Genomic DNA, 20,473 nt, shown 5'->3' with positions numbered 1-20,473 from the left:
CCTTGGGCACCTCTTCGAGGTTGCCTCTGGTCCTAGCTGATTCTTCTTTCTCTTATCATTGTGCTAGTCCTTGTTATCTGGCTTAATTAGATACAGTCGCATTCTTTCATGTTCTTTCTAACTGCAGCCTTGTTAGAATTCCTTATTTAAGCATAAGTATCCAGGCACAGGCTAGCTTAAAGTTAATATGCAAGCTAATCATATATTTTAGTTCTAAAATCACAAAACCTATACATAATATTCAAATATATAATAGATTAGCAGCTTATTTGCAGATGACACCAAGCTGAGTGGTGCAGTTGCCACACCAGAAGGACGGGATATCATCCAGAAGGACCTATACAGGCTGGAGAAGTGGGGCTGTGAGAATGTCATGCGGTTCAACAAGGCCAAGAGAAAGGTCCTACACTTGGGTGAGAGCAATCCCTGATTTCAGTACAGGATGGGGGATGATGTGATTGAGAGCAGCCCTGCAGAGGACTTGGGGGTGCTGGTCGTTGAGAAGCTTGACATGAACCGGCAATGTGCACTCGCAGCTGAAGAGGCCAACCATATCCTGGGCTGCATCCAAAGAAACGTGGCCAGCAGGGCGAGGGAAGTGATTCTGCCCTTCTGTTCCTCCATTGTGAGGCCTCATCTGGAATACCGTTCTGGAATCCTCCACATAAGAAAGATATGGAGCTGTTGGAATGAGTCCAGATGAGGGCTACAAAGATGATCAGAGGGCTGAAGCACCTCCCATACTAGGACAGGCTGAGAGAGTTGGGCTTGTTCAGCCTGGAGAAGAGAAGGCTCAGAGGAGACCTTATAGCGACCTTCCAGTACCTGAGAGGGTACGAGAAAGCTGGGGAAGGACTCTTTGCAAAGACATGAAGTGATAGGGCAAGGAGGAATATCTTTAAATTGTAGGGGGGAAGATTTACATTAGACATTAGGAAGAAATTCTTCACGATGGGGGTGGTGAGACATTTGGCAGAAACTGCCCAGGGAAGTTGTGAATGCCCCATCCCTGGAAGTGTTCAAGGCCTCGAGCAGCCTGGTCTGGTACAAGGTATCCATGCCAATGGTAGGGGGCTTGGAACTAGATGATCTTTCAGGTCCCTTCCAACCCAAACCATTCTATGATTCTATGATTCTATGATTGACTAAATGCATCCTGAATATTGTTAGGCTTGGTGCCATGACCACTTTCCTGGGGAGTCTGTTCCATTGCTCCACCACTCTCTGAGAGAAGAAACTTTTCCTAGTATCCGGCAGATGGCCAGGTAGGGGCACAGGGAGCCTGGCCATGGGCTGCCTGGCTGGAAGCACCTTGGATTGGCCATGCTCTCCCACGATCTGCAGCCATGAGGAGCCGGTGAGCACCTCAGCTGGACTGGTGGAGGGGATGCCCAGCCTTTGGTGAGTGTTTACCTTTTTGCAGGGAATGGATGTAGTCTAAGTCACTTCAAAAAATACGCAAATGTATAAAAAGGCCTTAATTAGAAAACTGTGTTTTCTTGCCTCCTAAATGCTTGTGGTAAATGTGATTTTTATTTTGAAAAATACTTTTGTGCATGTATTAAAGGATTGTCTCATTTGCAGAGACACAAAGATGATAACATCAGAAATTACTATGAAAAAGTTTATTTTTAATGTCCTCTCAGTTCCCTGAAGTTCCCTGAATGTTTCTGTCAGCTGACCAGTTTATGTGTCCTCTGTAGCGTGCCAACTTCTTTCATGAACTATGATAGTTTTGTATATAATAATTAAAGTTATTTAACTTCTGCAGGCAAATACAAGTTTATGTCTTCTAATTAAACATTTACTGAACAGTTTTTAAAACAGAAATGACTACATGTTCATATGGCATATGATAAATCATGAGGCATATGCATAGAATGAGAAGATTAAGTAATCCTACAACTGCTTCTTTAGTAGGAGTCTAGGGATGCAGAAAGGACAAAGAGGTGACTCTTTCCAATGTAGCCCTAAACTTCTGCAAACCTCTAGGTTTAAGATGCACTCCAGTGGCTTTATTATCTGTGTATCTTACATAAAGGTACACACATTCTTGGTCAAGGAACTTGGTTGCTTGAGCCATCAAATAGTGAGTGCTTGCTTCTGATCTGAAGATTCCACTGAGGCCTGTCCTAAGGCTGGAAGGATAAGCTGCTTAGTTTCAATCGGAAAAAAACATTATTTTGCTATTTGCCAAGGAGCATTTTAGTGTATAAATATGTGTGGTGATAACAGTTTGGGAAGAAACGGGAGAAGTAAGATTATGGTTAGGTTTTATGCATCCCCTTTCATAGAAAGCATTTAAGTTGTTTCTTTTGTTGGATACCTTGTTTTATAAGAAGATTGACCAAAATGTTGCATAATTAGAGATTCGCATTATTTGCTGACAGTGAATATACCACATAGGAATAAAGGTCTGATTTATATCCATAAAATAAGTTTTGTGCTATTCATGTTACTGTGGTTGCATTGCATAGACAGTGAGAAAGCATGCTTCCATTTTAGAGGGAGCCAACATTTTTTGGCTTTGTACAATGCAAGGAAATTATGCTTCTGCAGAGGCAGCATCAATTTCTGTTCTGAAAATATTTGTATAAAAATTGAAAAATCATTATTTTACTGGCATGGTATTTACTATATTAACTACTATATTACTATATTATAGTAGCATTCCTGTGACCTTAGTAACGGCGTTTGGTTCAAACACATTCAGAGAAAACTTGTGGGCAGAAAAATAAAATTTAAAATCCATTAAGTCCTCAAAAAGTATATGGTGCTATTCCACACCTAATTACTATCTCGCTGAAATGGAGACATGCCCTTAGATCTTCCAGAAACAAATCTGTCAGGAGTGTAGTTGTTTCATAGTTCAAAGTTCTGTGGAAGAATATAGAATTACTAGTCTGTAAACTCAATGTCTTGTTAATTTTAACACACACACATAATTGATTCTGTGAAGGTTACTGAGCTGTATCTGTCTTCTTTGTACATGGCGTTAAGTAGAATGAGCTTGTTGTTTTGCAGAACAGTGTAAAAGCAAATAGTCGTTTGTAATTAAGTGATTCTTTTGAAATCTCATATTTTGTGCCAGCACAAATCACTACAGTTTCACAGTACACAATCATAATCTAGCAGAAGTCTGCATCACTTCAAAAAGCCAGTTTCCGTGCTTGATGGGAAGGCGTGAGAAATTTTTCAACCCAATTTTGAAAATTTAGGGGATAACTTGTTTAGATAAGATTTAGATATCATCTTGTGTGTATTATAATAGACTTTTAAGTCTCTTATTCCTGTGCACTTTGTTTAGAAACCTCTGTTTTTAACTGAGATTCAGAACGGTATGGAATAACTGTCTAATGGTTGGTAACTGGATTTTGGGTCATAGAATAGTCAGGGTTGGAAGTGGCCTTAAAGATCATCTAGTTCCAACCATCCTGCCGTGTTCTACTGTGAGCATACACAAGAGAATGTACTGCTGCTCTCTACTTGTTTGTACGCGTTTGGGTAGACTGAAGAAGTAGGTGGGAAGTAATGTTAGTGCCAGTCATACTGATGATAAGAACACAGCTTTTGCTGATCGTTTATCATAACAAATGCCAGAAATGTTCTGATTGAGGTGAATTTTGATGTAGTTTTAGAGAAGTTTGAGACTTGATCATAGTTTGTTTAATTTCATGCAATACCGTCATTTTTTCTACAGGGTAACTGACGCTGACAGAAAAGGATGGGAAAAATCAGGGGCTGCAAAGGGAAACTACACCTCTGCAATCCTAAAATCATATGCACATTCTTAAGAGTAGTGATGATTGATGAAATTATTATTATTCCATCACTGGAAGCTTTAAAAGGATGGTTAATTTTGTATGGTGTCTATTGCTTTTATTATGGATGTATACATGTGTGCACACACACACACATATGTATATGTATGTATAAAACAAAATGTCTTTCAAGCACAGATTATATATTTGAAGTAGGAATTGCTCCAGGAAATTCTCAGGTCTTGTTGTTCAGGGGCTCAAATTAGATGATCAGACAGTGTCAATTAGTTTCTCTTGTGATGATGGAGTTCAATCTCTTTGTCTTAGAGAAAATGTCTCTTAATTTGGGGTTAATTAGCTGTAATCTGGACCAGAAGATTGAAGTGGCACTGCAATACATTCATTGTGACAGTATTTTCTTCTTTCTAAATCCTCTTTGCTTTCTCCAGAGCGTTAGCTGGACAGGTAGCACTGGTACAACCAGAAATGTGAGTTGCCTTTTAGAATGCAGAGCTGTTGCCATACTGTGGCCTTTACAACCCATGAAAAATGTTTGCTTATTATGCCTTGGAGGTGACCACTGTCATGTGAAGCTTTCTCATCCTTTACGCCCGCCTACCACAAAATATTGTGCATTGTGTTATTCTTAGCATATACTCATATGTTCCTAAAACCAACCAGGGATTCAATACTCCAAGGACTTGTTATGGAATTTTCCTGTTCCAGGTACTATGTAGCAAGTCAAAAGCCTCTACCACTAACTCTGTTTGCTGTTTTGGGTCAAACAGGTAGTTGAAATGAGCAGAATGGGATGTTGAATTCTGTCAAAAGATATATAGCAGGGCAATTCTTCGTCAAAGACAGCTTTAGGCAGGCAGAAGTTATGTCTTTTCCTTGTGCTCTAAGCTTGAAAATACCAAATCTGTTGTGTTTTAATAATTGTAGTAATATTATCCTCTATTGGCTCTCACTGCATAGGCAACATCCTGAGTTTGTACTAGTCGAAAGTCAGCTCATCTCACCCATGCTTAATAGAATTTATAGATGAGATGGTCACAAATTTTCGAGAATTTGAAACAGCAGGTTTTCACTACAAAACCTGAATGCATAAAGCAATAGCATGTTTCAATTCACTTGGAAATACAGAAGCTGCTGATTTTCTTGCCAGTTTGTTTGTTGAGAAGCCTTGGGTCCTGCTGTCTGGAAACCAGGATGTTGTTCATATAGAATTGCTAATCCTAGGATTGCAACCCAAAATTCGAACTAAACCAGTTTTGAATAAAAATGACTGAGGGTGGGGAGGTTTGGCAAAACTCTAGCTCCAGACTAGGGCTGCTATGTTTTGGCTTCTCCTCAGTGGCAAAAGACGTTTTGGGATCTCCCAGGTTCCTTGGAAAAGACAGGCAGTCTTTGAAATTTAAAGGGAATCCAAGGACTCAGTGAGAGTCAAGGCAAGGAGCCCTGTTTCAGATCTGAAAATATAAAAATGTAAAATAATTAAACAAGTACTTTCTTTAGGAAGCTTAACTAGAGGTTTAAAATACAAATCAAAATCCCTGAGAAGCTGACAGTCAAAAGCCTGCAGCCTTTGCAAGAAACCGTCCAGTTCAACTGGATATGCTCAGATTTGATAGACAGACTATCTGAAAACATCACATCTAATGGAGAGGCAGAATAGTTGGCTTTTTAGGAGAGAACGCTTTCCTTCCCCTCCTGTGATTGCTGTTGCTAACGTTTTTTCAAAAGCCATTTTTTCCCAGGAGGTAAGAGAGATTAATTCTAATAATCCACCTGAGTGCTTGCTGCTAAAACAAGGCCTGAGTTTGAGTAGATGCTTCGTTACGGCTCACCACCTGCCTTTTGGTATTTGGCTTTAGCATAAGCTCGCTGTGTGATCGGAAGAATTCATTTAAGGCCGAATTTTCAAAGGTGTCATCTAAGTACCATAGGTGCCTGCATTTCATTTTAAGAGATGCTTAGTCACTTATGGCTGGATTCCCAAGGGGCCTTTGAAAACTAGAAAACATAATTTTTAATCCGTTTTCTGATGTCTGCATTCAGGTCTTCCTAAGGAGACTGGAAATTTTGTTATTGAGTCCAATAGGGTATGAGTTAAGTCCAAATATACATTGATGCCTCCCCATTTAAATTTTTCTATGCCTTTGACCTTGCTGCAGAGAGTAAAACCTATTTGATGCAATCTGTACAGCCATTCTGTAGAGTGATGCTTTGTAATAACTTGCACTGATGTGTGTAGTATAATGATCTTTTTTATCCTTCCTGCAGCCGATGAAATACAACAGAATCTGTGAATAATTAAACATAAATGCTATGATGACTTTTTTAACAAATTCAGCTCCGCAGATGAGTGAAAATACTCAAATAATTCATGTAGGTACATAGTGCTCTAATGGTATGACCCGGAGCAATTTGAAAATAAAGTTGATGGATTATGTGGATACTAGGGGGGGAAGAATAAACTAAATATAGATTTGATACTTAAATGTTACAGCGTAGTAACATGTTCACTTTAATTTGGTGGATATTTTCAGCACATGTCTGAGCTTCTGTTTTCCTCATCTCCAGCTTTTTGTTATTTTTCCTTTTTTGTTATCCTGGAGGGAAGTAATAACTAAACCTGGTTTTGTGCATGGTGAGGGGGTGTTCTGACCACCTGTTTTAGTGACAGGAAGGACTAACAGTAGAAGTGATCTGGTCTTAGTTATAGAAAATAATGATGGCCTTTACTCTACTCCTGTACTCTTTGCTTATGTGACTGCCCCTCGTTGTTTTAAAAATAAGGGTAATTTAAATGTTTGCATACAAAATTCTTTTTGTTTGCCATCATGTTTCTGAAAGTTTAATCTTAAGCCTTCAGGCTTTTCTTCAGCTGAAGCCTGGCTAGTTACTTAACAAAAGAGCAAAGGAAAGAAGTGCTGATTTTGTTACCTAACTCCAGAAGTTTAAAGAATAAATTGTGGCAATGGTAGAAAAGGTCGTAACCCAGCTAACAGGACTGTGAACTGGATTATGCTCTGTTTTCATTCAATTTACTGCAGCGATTTTATTCAAGTAAAAGCAGCCATCCAGCATACTGATCTTTTTTTCTGGTACTGTGAAGTTAGTGGGACTAAATCACATGTACAATAGTAGAAATGTGCAAAAGCCATTACAAGAGTGTAACTTTTGTGAATTATTGTTATAGTGGTGAAGCAATGCATTTTCTGTTCCTTGATAGCTTAATGAAATAAATTGGATTGAACTATGACACTTTTGGGGAGGGATAAGAAGTGGGAAGAATGCTTAATTTTGTATCAAGAGGTTTAATTTCAGTTATAAATTTAGGTCTTCTTAATTACAAACCTATCTCTTTTCAAATCCTTAAAAAATGCAAATTAAATATTTAGACTTTGCAACTTGTGTTCTGTTTTTTTCTTATCAGAAAGATTTGCAAAATGAAGGGGTAACTTCTTTGTATGCATTTCCTATTTCTTTATTAAAGAAAATGGGGTACTAATGTGTAAAGAATGCAGACTGGAAAAATGGCAAACACATAGTGAACTCTGTGTACGCTGGTTAAATAAGTGCTAAGTATTCCTGTCAGCCAAAAGGTGGTAGCAGAATTCTCCTGTAACAGCTCTGAATTGTGTTCCAGCAAGCATTCTCAATACAAAGTGAGTTTTAAAATTCATTTTGGAAAACAGAGCAGGAACAAATAGCATTGACATTTTTTTCATTTGGCAGCATTTTTGAGTTGAAAAGTGTCTGCACTTATGCCTGAGAAGTCGTGTGTTGGGAATGCGTGTGCGATCTGTTACTTGGGGTTCGTCTCTGTTTTTTTGCAATTGTAATTATGTTTTTTACAGACTTCTTAATGCCAAAGGGAGCCATTTAAGGGCTGAAATGACACGAGATTTGTTTTGCTCATAGTATCACCAGACTGGAAGATGTCAGTACCGTGGGGAGACCAGATAACACACAATTTCCCTCTAGAGGAATTCTGTCGATGTGAACATGGATGCAGAGAGTGTTTTCTGTCAGCTGGGGCTGATGCAGCATCTCAGTCATACTATAATATTAACCAGTTTACCAACTTGAACATGCAAAGGGATAAGTTTTGTTACTCTGTTTTATTATTTTGTGATGGACTTGTGATACTCCTGTGACCCATTGATAAGTCAGTTCACTGTGCAAATAGCCATTCCCATTTCAGCAAAGATACTCTTCATCACTGTGAGAAACTTGTGAGAAATTCAGGCTGTGGAGCACACAGCCGGTCCCTCATTCCCCTCTGAACCATTGTGTCATGGCTGTGATGATACTCAGTACTCTCTGCAGACTTCTTTAGGAGATTGTTCTGTATCTTAGAGATGGTTTCTATGGTAACTATAGTTGTGTCTTTCTTTTTTTGTTTTAACTTAGTGGACAGTTTGGATATCGAGGGAGCTGAATTTCAATGTGATATTAGGAAGAATCGCTACAATGAAATAAGCTAGAAAAATAAAGCATTCTGTGCTTGATCTGTTTATCAGTAAACTGAAACAGCAGTTCAAGAGAGCATCAATCTCACTGCCTGTCTTATAAGGCAAGCAGGCTGGAGCTGCTGGAACTACACAGGAAAGCAAAGAGAAAGGAAGAACCCCAGAGCAAGCCCTGGGACTCTTAAATTTTGCATCTGGCTGTCTTTTCAAAATTGCAGCTCTTTAGAGTGACTGCAGCTTTCATAGCCTGCTCTTGCTGAAGTTCTGACAGAGGAAAACATTCACACAAGATTACTACAACAGAGCTTTTTTTTCATGTGTTCTCATCTCTTGTTTTTCACAGTACAAATGTAAAATTGTTTGAGGCAGTATGTATGGAATTGGTAGCGGAGCCACAACAATTACAGTGATGAAGATACTACATGAGCTGATTTAGAGCACAGCAAAAGATGTCAGGAAATACCAGCAATGGGGGGGTGTATATATATATATACACACACAGAGATATATATATCTCAGTACAGATATGGAATATAGATATTAGAATACAGATGTAGAAAGCGTAGTTAAAAAGACCCCATGTGTGTGTCCTATATAGAAAGCACCCCAAGATATTGAGATAATCACGAAGTTCAGACATTTGCTTTGCACATATACAAGGAAAGCATATTCACAGGTAAGGTGTCTTTTAGGCAAAAATTTAGATGTTGCAAAGATGGCAGAGGTTAAATTGACTGTGGATCACATCATAACACCTAGGAATTTGAAAAACTCCAGACAAGTTTTGCCAACAGCTGTGGGGTTTTTTCTGTTAAGGCAGAAGGTAGTAGAGGGTTAACCCAAAATGAACTTATTCAATGAAAAGACAAATGTTTATACAATAAGTAATAAACTTCCTAAGATTATGTTTAGACATTGTTACTGTAATGCTTACCAGTACTCTGACTGTATTGAACTGTTTCATCTCAAAGGAGGAAAAATGTTTGTTTTGGGGAACCAAGACAATGACGTGAAATCAAAGACAGTTGGTGAAGGATGGTGCAAAGGAAAAGATGCAATTAGTGGAGTGCTGTGGTGTTTTGTCAGTACTGTTGCAAACATCATCGGCGGGGACTGACGTCACATACTGAGTCCCGGGACATCATTTCATTATGGTGCAGTGACACAAGGTGCAGTGACACCTTTGCCCAGTGGGTTTCCTGTGGCCTCAGCCTTGGTGGCGAGGCCAGAGCAGGGGTGTCGTCGCCGGACAGCAGGGGACAGTGGCCACAGCCAGCTCTGGGGCTCACCTGCTGCCTGCCCCAGGGGCTCTGGCAGCTCTGAAAGCCTGTGCAGATTCAGATTCATGGTAATAATGATTGCTTAGAGCCATGTCCATCCTTGTATCGTGAGTTGAGTAAATCAAAAGGAAAAAGTACTGTGCTCTGTAGTGTGTCCAGAGAAGAGCGATGAAGCTGGTGAAGGGGCTGGAGAACAAGTCTTACGAGGAGCGGCTGAGGCACCTAGGGTTGTTTAGCTTGGAGAAGAGGAGGCTGAGGGGAGACCTTATTGGTCTCTACAACCACCTGAAAGGAAGTTGTAGAGAGGAGGGAGCTGGCCTCTTCTCCCAAGCGACAGGGGACAGGACAATGGGGAATGGCCACAAGCTCTGCCAGGGGAGGTTCAGTCTGGATACCAGGAAAAAAATTTTCACAGAAAAGGTCATGGGGCGCTGGAACAGGCTGACCAGGGAGGTGGTCAAGTCACCATCCCTGGAGGTATTTAAAAGACGGGTAGATGAGGTGCTGAGGGACATGGTTTGGTGGCAGATAGGAATGGTTGGACTCAATGATCCTAGTGGTCCTTTCCAACCTAGTGATTCTATGATTCTATGATTCTATGATTCTATGACTGGAAAGCCAGAATGGGCCAGCTGGAGGTCAACCTTGAAAAAAAGATGCATGGCACAACATCACCTTAACGACACTGCTCAACAGGCCAGTTCAACAAAAGGATACTTGGAAGCAATTCATAGAATCATTTGGTCAGAAAAGACCAAAATCATTTGAAATCATTGAGTCCAACCACACTTGCCCAGTACTGAACGATGTCATTCCTGAGCACGTCATCTGCCTGTCTTTTAAACATGCATTGTCTTTCTGTTTCTTTGCAATATAGGATGAAAAAAGATCACGTTATTAAGAAATGCTTTGCGAATATGGAGTTCAGTTCGGTATGGTACTGAAGTGCACAGTGACTGCACTTTCAAATGTGCAGAGTACAAAAGCATAATTTCTAGACAGGCACAAGTGAATATTTAGAAATAATATGTAATATCTCTCCAAGAAGAGAGGCTTTTGTGGAAAGTCCTAATGAAACCCAAAGATGTTCTTGTTTGCTTTAAATTGGTACTTGGCATCTCCTTTCAGATTATTGAATGTTATTTTATCTTCCTATAATGCTGAATGACTATTTGCTGGTAAATTGATGTTCTTTTAAGATGCCTTATGTTGGACACCAAATTAATTGGGGTATCTGAACTCTATTAGTTATCTGAAACATCTTGGTCTATATTTCCTGCTCTTACTGACTTATTAATGTGGTTGTAGGAGGAGAGTAATAGGGCAAAGAAGAAAATGTCAATGCAGTTATTTGCAGGTTATACTTCCATCTGGAGAGCCATGAACACTGCTATTCTTGCTAAAAGGCTAGAGCACACAAACCTTCCGTAGAGTCAGTCTTTTAGAACTGAAGTGAATACCCTATTGCATTAAAAACTGGAAAAGACGATGTTCTGTAGAGTGTCCTATCTGAACCCTTTGAAATGGTCTTACATTGCTGGCAGTGAGAGACCAAGCAAGGAATGAGGAGACCAAACTGCTGCTTGTCCTCCACATTGCTCCTATTTCCCTTTATCCTGTAGCATTGACTGAAGTGAAACCTGTATCTGTGTCTATTTAACCACAAATAAATGGATGTGTCAGCCAGTGAGAAATTTTAAGGATGAAAGCTGTGCAATTGATCCTATGTAGCCGGTATGAGAAATTGAGCACTGAAACTGCTGATGCCGATGGTGTTGTCAGGCATGAGTAATTAAAAGTACGACTGGCAAAACCAGGATACCTGTAATTTAAGCTGCCTGGCTGAACTTGCAGTTCTCCAAAGAAGGATGCAAATAGTCATGTGACTAGCTGTTTAAGCCTAATAAAAACAATGAGTTACTGCATAAATGTATGAGCAGGCAGTCAGTTACTAGAGGTCTAAACCAAAATATCAGTATTTTTTGTGTGAAAGAAGCTGGACATCCTTATATTCAGGTTCTTGTGGTTGGAAAATAGACCCTGATGGGTACCAATGCATTGCATACTGAACTTGTGCTGGCAGTAGAAGACCACCGAACTCTTCTGAGTGGATGCTTAGCTGGGGAACAAGTGATATGATGGCCAGATCTGCCTTAGGGTAGTCTCAGCACTGTAGGCTGAGCCCTAAGCAGGAACAGTGCTCTGCACTAATATAATACATCGTGGTAGATATGCTTCTGAGCAATGTGCACGTGAACTACGCGGTATAGTCTGAGCACAACAGCACATGCCTGAGGATGTGTTCTTGGTCTAGAAAGACTGACACACTCAATGCAAAAGATGAAGACATTACGTGTGATTAGATTGACAATATATTTTCTTAATTTTGAATTTATTTGGTGAAATTGTCTGGTTTTTTTTTCCCCCAATTGTTGCTCAGATCTCTACAGTTGATCACAGTCCTTTCTGTGTCATTTGCCTTTATTATGGTGTGCCATAATCTCTGTTTAAGATCCTTATAGAAAACTGTAGCAGCAAGCAAAATATTTATCTGCACGCTGCAGCCTGTTTCTGAGCTTAAGGTGATGAAATGTGTATTTTCCTTACAATCTTCTAGTAATTTGAGCTACTATTCCACATTGGAAAAACAATCTCATCAGTAAGAGCTGTGAGATTTCCCTGTTTTCACAGTTGTGTGAATACCACCCTTCCTGAAGTAATAATCACTCGTTAACCTTACATTTGCTGCTCTTTCAGATTTCACAGCCAGAACTGACACTGCTGACAGCTTGATAAACTGTTTGCCATTTACAATGGCTTTGCCTCTTCCAGGAACACTCTCCTTACATATACTCAATTTGGAGAACCACCCTGATTTTAATCTGGAGTTCCTGTGCAAATTAGGCAGCCTTTGCTGCTGCAAAATTACCAAGAGTAAATATGTGAAATTCTGGCTTGAGAAAATGTTGCCTATAATAAAAGAATGGTTTGCATGGAAGAATATTTCTGCGGCAGTGATAAAATGGGTGCCCCTAGATATGGGTCCTAGTTTCAAATATAGATGTTGGCAATAAGGCGATACAGTAGAAGATGTAGTTTCAGATTATGTCCTAGCATTTCATTCTATTTCATGGTCTGCTTTGATAATTTTCTGTTTGCTCTTTAGATAACTTGGTGAGAAATTTACCGACAGATGGTGCTGCCGCACTAAATACAGCTCATTCAGTCTTGGTTTAGGAAAGGAATGTCTGCATTTGTATTTCAACATCCCAGCCATTTCTCAGGCTCTAAAGAAAAGTATTATGAAATATTACTCAGGTATAATCTTTTCCATGTATTCCTGGGAAGATAATTACAATAATGAATCAGGATCTTTTATTACAACAATGTTATTGTGCTTGTATATAGCATCTCTTAAAACAATTAGATTTATCCCACATGGAAAAGATCTTGGACTGTCTGACTCTTACCATAGTCTCTGGTAATATGAAATGAACATTTTCTGAATAATCGCTGAAGTAAGTAACTATTTCCATACATAATGCTTGGGAACAGTGAGACAGAAAAATAACTTGTCTGAGTCATGAGGAAGTCTTCATCAAGGCAAGGATTTAAGTCCCAGTAACCTGGGTCATATCTAATTTACTTGCTGTTGGTCAGACGCTCATTCCTTAGCCAGTAATTTGGGAAAGGATGTCTGTCCTGTCTGGCAGTGACAGAAACATCAGTGTAACATCAAAATGAGCAGGAATATGGTTATGCTTCCTGTGTCCTCTTTTCCAGAAGCAATGAGACATAGCTATTTTATTACGTTTGTTGTCATTAGTCAGGGCTACTGCTTGTTTGTCTGAGGCTACCAATAAACACAATGTGATTCATGCAAAACTGCTTGAGGGATGGCTTGACTCCAAAAGCACAGTTTAGCTTTTATTTGGCAGTTGTTTTCTTAATGCAGAAAAATGTGTGTGAAAGCTATGAAAAATGAATCTGTACTGTAACACACAGCTTGTAAAATCCACTTGATTTACCCTGCAGAAGATATTACAGCAAAAAGGAATAATGAAGACAATGCCTACCTTCATTTTCTTTTGGTTTTTGGTTATGCTGTCATCTTCCATATTATTGCAATGGATTCTAGCCTACATGGAGTCGCTGTAACTAATAAAATGTCTTCATAATCAAAGATGATCTGTGATGCTGAGCTTTGAAAAAGACATTTTTTTAATCTAATTGTAATATATATGGAATTTTCTTTCCTTTGTATGATTACTCTGATTTAATCCTAACTCTATAGGAGAGAGACAGTAGTAGTGGAGCATTTGAAGAGGCATCATTACCTCTCCAGAAGTAGGTCATCGACTGTAAGTAAGTACTGCGTTACTGTTGTAGGCTGATTATTGTTTCTGTCCTTTGTTCTGTGGGTTATGTAAAGCAATAGTTACCTTCTTGGAGCCTCTGTATTTCTGGAGATCTTTGGGCCACTTCCCTGGGGTCCTTGGCCTTGAAGAAGATACCAGAGAAAGGCAAGCTTATTGTTTAGATATGGTATTCATAGACCATCCTTTCCGGTGAAAAAAATAAATACATTAGGGTTCTACAAAGTAGGACAAATTGAAAATAATTAATCTAAACAATACTTTCTGTAGAAACTGGAAGTGCAAAGGTGAGTAACACACATTTAAAAATACAGAAACAAGGCTCTTCATATTAGGAAAGGAAGCCCAGATTTTTCTGACCCAGCTGAAGAGAGCTAAGAAGACAATTGACTACAAAATCTGAAATATGAGTTCTGACAATTGGATTAATCTCCTTTAGCATTTCAATTTGGATCAAATGTACACTTCTGAAGTGAATCTCTGAATTGCCCCTAGTTTCTCTGCTTTGGTTCAGAGCTGTCTCAGAGCACCTAAACTGGAACCATCTCAGGTGAAACCAGGCTGGAAGAGGTACTCCAGGAACACACCTAGCCTATTTTAGTTGGCGATGAGCATGCAGGGGGCATGACTGGACCAGAAGCAGTCTGAAGGAAGCTCCCTGTAATGCATATAGTGCCAGCATCACATCCTCGGTGACAGGGGTTTTGGTCTGATGATCACTCCTGATGGTCACTGCTACTTGCTAATGCAGGCACTACTTAGCAGGCAGTATGCAATGGAGTTCCACCACTGACCATGGTGAGGCTATGGGCTAGTCTTCTTGTGGACATGCGTGATAGCCTTTATGCTTTCAGAATAGCCCTCTCTGAAGCAGGTTGGCTCTCACAGATGTTTCTGTTATAGATAAGACCTCAGTGGACACTAATTAGCCCCATCATTGCCGGGGAGAGAACTGCACTGTGCTGAACTGAGCTGAAGCCAACCAAGGTGATCAACATAGGTGGCCAAGGACTGTAGCAGATGTGCCTTTCCATTGAGTAAGTGGAAAGCTGAAGGGCCAGAGTCCAACTGGCTGATGAGTCAGAGAGCAAAGGTCTCGAGAAATTTGAGGAGAGTAGCATTCTCCCTTCCGAAGTTCCAGTTATGTGTTATTGTTCTCTTAAAATGTTCATATTGTCTTGCCCAAGTATTTTCTTTTCAAAACTTCCAGTTCCTGGTAAAAACACATTGGTTTAGCTCTCCTACATAGTGTGAATAATTCTCTTCATTCCTTGATATTGCTTCCTTCAGGTTATTTAAACTGTTTTATCATCTCCCTTCAGGCTCCTTTTATCTGACAGTATATATTAGACTCCTGTTTTCTCTATTTTTATGTCACAGTCTCCAATCTTGCTTTCATTTATTTGCCTATCTCTGTTTTTAAATATGTGGGACAAGCCAGCATACTGATATGGCGTTTTGCTAAGGTAATAGAAAATTTCATATAAATCTGGGTAGATCATTATTGCATCATATAAAGCTCCTCAGGAGTCAGCTTGGACTGTTTTAAAAATCACCTGCTGTTCCAGTTCTTTTTACATACCCAGCTTTGTTAAATTATAGATGTAATGGAGGATTTTTTCTGGGTTTTTTGTTTTTATTCCAGCAAGTGAGGTATACCAAAAATGTGTTTATTTAAATGACAAGTTAAAATTGTCTGAAATAATTTTTATTAACTTAATATTTGTTTTCCTTTGCATCAGAGAAAGTCTGCAAAGTCTGCTGTCCTGCAACAGGACCGGTAGGGATAGCTTTGCACTTGGGCATAATCTTATTAGTAGCTCCAGTATTTTTTACAAGCATTAAGGTGCACCAATATAAATCCAATATAGGGATTAAAATGTAGCTATGACAACACACAAACCAAAAGAAAGTCTTAACTTAGAAAGTGATGCGTGACTGGAAGATGAGTCAACAGAAGCATATGTGGAAATGAGAATCTCACAGGCTGCCCAGAGAGGTTATGCAGGCTCTGTGGCTGAGGGTTCCCAAGACAAGACTGGACAAAGTCCTGCAGAACCTGATGCGACCTCAGAGCTGACCCTGCTTTGGGCAGAAGTTTGGACTAGATGGCCTCCTGACATCCCTTCCAACCTGAATATCCCTATGATCCTATGCAAAGAATGGCTATGGACTTAAATGGTGGTGTATGGGAAAACATTAATAGCCAACAGGACTAACTGAGTGTTTACTGAGCTTCCTTCCGTAGTTGTTACTGTAGTAGGTTTGTATAACCTCATGAAAGAACAGATTTTAATTCCTTTAACAGTTGGGATCAATCAGTTGCTCCCATAATACATACTGTGGAATATTTTGCTGGTTTTATTTTCAAGATGGCAGAACCAAATTTGCATCTGTTCATAAGCATTCGTGATGTTTATGGTTGAAAATGGAGCTTGGTTTTGGAACTGTAGCATATTTTGTATGTAGTTGCTGAAGCAAATACCCTTTTATATGACCGTTTGAGTCAGTCAGGATTTATCACTGTGAAGGGGCCAGAGCCATAAAATATAACAGGGCATAGAATACCTACTAAAGAATCTTCTAGTCTGCTTTGAAATTGTATAGCATTTTATAATCCTATAGCAAATTCTATAGCACCTTTCTGTAAAGGTGGAGATTGCCTCCTCACAGAGAATAACCTTATGTTCTGAACTACTGGTTTTTTTGCATAGATGTATTTTTCAGAAGAACATCCATCTAAGCGTAAATTTAGTCCAAGGCTGCTTGGCTTATGAAGTTGGAAAAGATTGTGACACTAGACAGCACAGAACAGGCTCATGTGAGATAATTCTAAATGTGCTTTAAATCAAGAAGGAGGGGTCAAGTATATTACACTGTGGTAGAATGAGGTGAAGGGTGTTGATGTATTCAGGATGAAGCCACTGAAAAAAAATTGTTAAATAAGCAGAAGTAAGGCACAGATTTATCAAAGAGAAAAATTTTAGATGTATACATGCTTGTTATCCACAAGAGTTTCTACAGAGGAGAACTGACTGAAGAAACCAACTCTTGACTTGTGCTTTGATCTACAATTCATTCAACTCCATTTTGCAGTACAAGCAGATGTGTTGATTCCTCTAGCCACAGTGTACCTTCCCGTTTCCCTTCCTTCTTTTCTCCTTCTCCCCTTCTCCCTCTCAACTTTCTTTCCTTTTCTTTTCCTTCCTTTTCTTTTCTTTTCCTTCCTTTTCTTTTCTTTTCCTTCCTTCCTTCCTTCCTTCCTTCCTTCCTTCCTTCCTTCCTTCCTTCCTTCCTTCCTTCCTTCCTTCCTTCCTTCCTTCCTTCCTTCCTTCCCCTCTATCTCACATATCTGTAGAATAATTACCTACAGGCACGACTTTCCCAAATATCCAGTATGTTCCTACTGTATTAATATAGAAGGAAAGGGAATGAACCATAAAATCATTGACAAGTAAAGAAAAAAACCTGGTATGTATCACATGGGAACACAGTACTCAGAATAATGCATGTATTTTTATTTCTAAAGAATTGTAATGATATGTAAATTAAAGGCAGGAATAACGGAAGAATGGAGGCCCAGACTGCTACATGAATAATGCTCCTGTAGTTCTGAACAATGAATGTGAGAGTTTTTCACATGGCTTTTGCAGCCACCTCAATACCAATTGTACAGGAAACCATATCCAGTCTGTCCAAACACAACAACCCTGTGCAGTGCTACAGGCCTGGGGAAGAGTGGCTGGAGAGCTGCCTGGCAGAGAAGGACTTGGGGGTGTTGTTTGAGAGCCGGCTGAACATGAGCCAGTGATGTGCCCAGGTGGCCAAGAAGGCCGATGGCATCTTAGCCCGTATCAGAAACGGTGTGGCCAGAAGGAGCAGAGAAGTGATTGTGTCCCTCTACTCAGCGTTGGTGAGGCTGCACCTTGAGTACTGTGTTCAGTTTTTGGCCCCTCACTACATGAAGGACACTGAGGTTCTGAGGTGTGTCCAGAGAAGGGCAATGAAGCTGGTGAAGGGACTAGAGAACAAGTCTTATGAGGAGCAGCTGCATGAGCTGGGGTTGTTTAGCCTGGAGAAAAGGAGGCTGAGGGGAGACCTTATCACTGTCTACAGCTCTCTGAAAGGAGGTTTCAGAGAGGTGGGTGTATTAGTCTTTTCTCACAAGTGATAGGTGATAGGACAAGAGGGAACAGCCTCAAGCTTTGCCAGGGGAGGTTCAGATTGGACATTAGGAAAAATTCCTTCAACAAAAGGGTTATCAGGCACTGGAACAGGCTGCCCAGAGGGATGGTTGAGTCACCATCCCTGGAAGTATTTAAAAGGTGGGTAGTTGAAGTGCTTAGGGATATGATTTAGTAGTGGACAGATGTGGTTGGGCTTGATGATCTCAAAGGTCTTTTCCAACAAAATGATTCTATAGTTCTATGATTTCTAGTTTTCGTTTGGTGCTTTCTTTTCAGGAAGTGTTCCTAGTGACCCAACACACTGGTGAAAGGAACTCACACCCACACACCCACCTCCTACCCCCACCCCCACTCCCCAACCCATTGTTGAGTTCACCTGCGTGAGTATAAGAGAGTGTAAATGCTCACCTTTCACAGACAAGTCAATGGAGAATATGAAGTCTAATGTTCTTTAAATTACGAAAAGAATTGTTTATTGCCTTATGGCTAGAGACTATGCTATATTCAGCAGCAGGGCTTTTTGTTTTCTTTTCATGTATGGTGCTGAAAATAATTGAGCAATGAAAAATCCTATTTAGGGCCTCTAATAACAATTAATCAAAATTGAGCATGTTATAAAATATGGCTTGGATGATCGTCTGATGCAAATCAGCTCTTATTTGAAATCAATAGAGCTGTGGCAATTTGTGTCGGCAAAGGGCATGGATCTTTTTCTTTTGAATGAATAATATACCCCAGAATACATTTTTCTTTCCAATAGTAAGTGCCACATTTCAACCTGTTCATTCACAAAGCTTTAGAACACAATCAGTTGTAAACAGCGCTTTCTCCCATGATTCAGTGCTTTCTAGGACAGGGTTTTTTTCATTGTCCATTTTTCTCTTCAGTGTCACCCAGGTGAAATATTGTAATTGTGTTTAGTCATGCTGATAGTCTGAAATGAAAAGTTAAACAGGACTGAAATCTTTTCTTATATATGCCTCCACAAATCTAGTGTAATGCTCATCAGGTCTGGAGTGTTACAGTAGTGTGAAATAATTCCTGCCCTTGGATGTTTACTGACATGAAAGAAAACATCAAATCTAGGCTAATGAGGAGCTGTTTTTTGACAGAGCTGGAGAACTTTGTCAGAAGTAATGCTACAACATTGTAGATACAGCAGAGCAGATCTGAGCAGGAGACCTTGAAGAGGGGAAGGCAATTATATTTTAAAACAAAGCTGATTTCATTCATTGCACATACAACACCAAAACGTGTGTGTCCAAATAGCGTGTCTACTCTTGGAGAATCAAGATGCTGATATACAGGCAAGCAGGCTGAGATTCCCTGTGGTGACCCAGAGGATGACAGAAACAGGCCAGTTTCTATTCACCTCTTCTGGGTCTATCTGTTTGATTTTGGATATGCTTCCCCCTGCCTTATAAACTGACAGGGATTAGTCTCTGCATCCTGTACTACCTGTGGGTCATCAGAATTTATCTTGTGTTTCCTAGTCTGGGTATTCTGGGAGAAAACATGGGTTCTTGATGACCTCCTGATCTAAGTGACATGGACACGTCATTCTTCTAGCCCTCCTCCTGCTGTGTCATGCTTGTGGAAGCTCCCATACTCATGCATTTTTATTCATACCGATCTATACATCTCTATTGCAATTCTCTACAACACAAGGGAGATGCTGTTCTCCTAATATTTAATGTAGACATTTATGATGAACTGTGATGCTGAAAAATGTGTTAATGGGGCATTGCAGAACTGATACCCAACTCTTGTCATACATTTTCATATTAAATATCAGTATCTCATCACTGGTATATTATTTCCCACAAGAAGGAATTTTGCAATAGTGCAACTGTTACAGGCTTGAAGAAAAAGGTACATTAAGCTTGTTTCTCATTTAATCCACAGTTGAGTATACCTCATAACATGGGTAATTGCTGTTAAACATTAACATAATCTACATCTTTTTCTTGGGACTGAATTCATCTCATCTAACTGTAGACATCTGCAGTGCTGGTATTTACTTCTGAGCTACCCAAAGTTCTGTATTACTGGTGAAGAAGAATAGGCACTTCTAAGGTACAATTCTTTTGACTAATTTTAGATGCCTGCTTTAGCGTAAGAAAAATAACTAAAAATATTTATTTTTCCCGGCTGATTACAAAGGAAGCCTATACAGAGTAGATCAAATATAGAAATCTACATTTAGTTAGTAAATATCCCCACATGTCTGCTTTGTGTAATAATGGCCCCACAATTATTATTGTGACCAGGTGTGGACAAAATAAAATTTCCCTCCTACACCCAGAAGTGTCACATCAGTGGTGGAAATATTTCTGGAATATAAATAATTTGAATTAAAATATCTTTTCCATATGTGTAGGACGGAGG

The sequence above is a fragment of the Cuculus canorus genome, chromosome 1 (assembly GCF_017976375.1).
Source record: "Cuculus canorus isolate bCucCan1 chromosome 1, bCucCan1.pri, whole genome shotgun sequence".
Lineage (NCBI taxonomy): Eukaryota > Metazoa > Chordata > Aves > Cuculiformes > Cuculidae > Cuculus > Cuculus canorus.
This window is presented reverse-complemented; position numbering follows the sequence as displayed.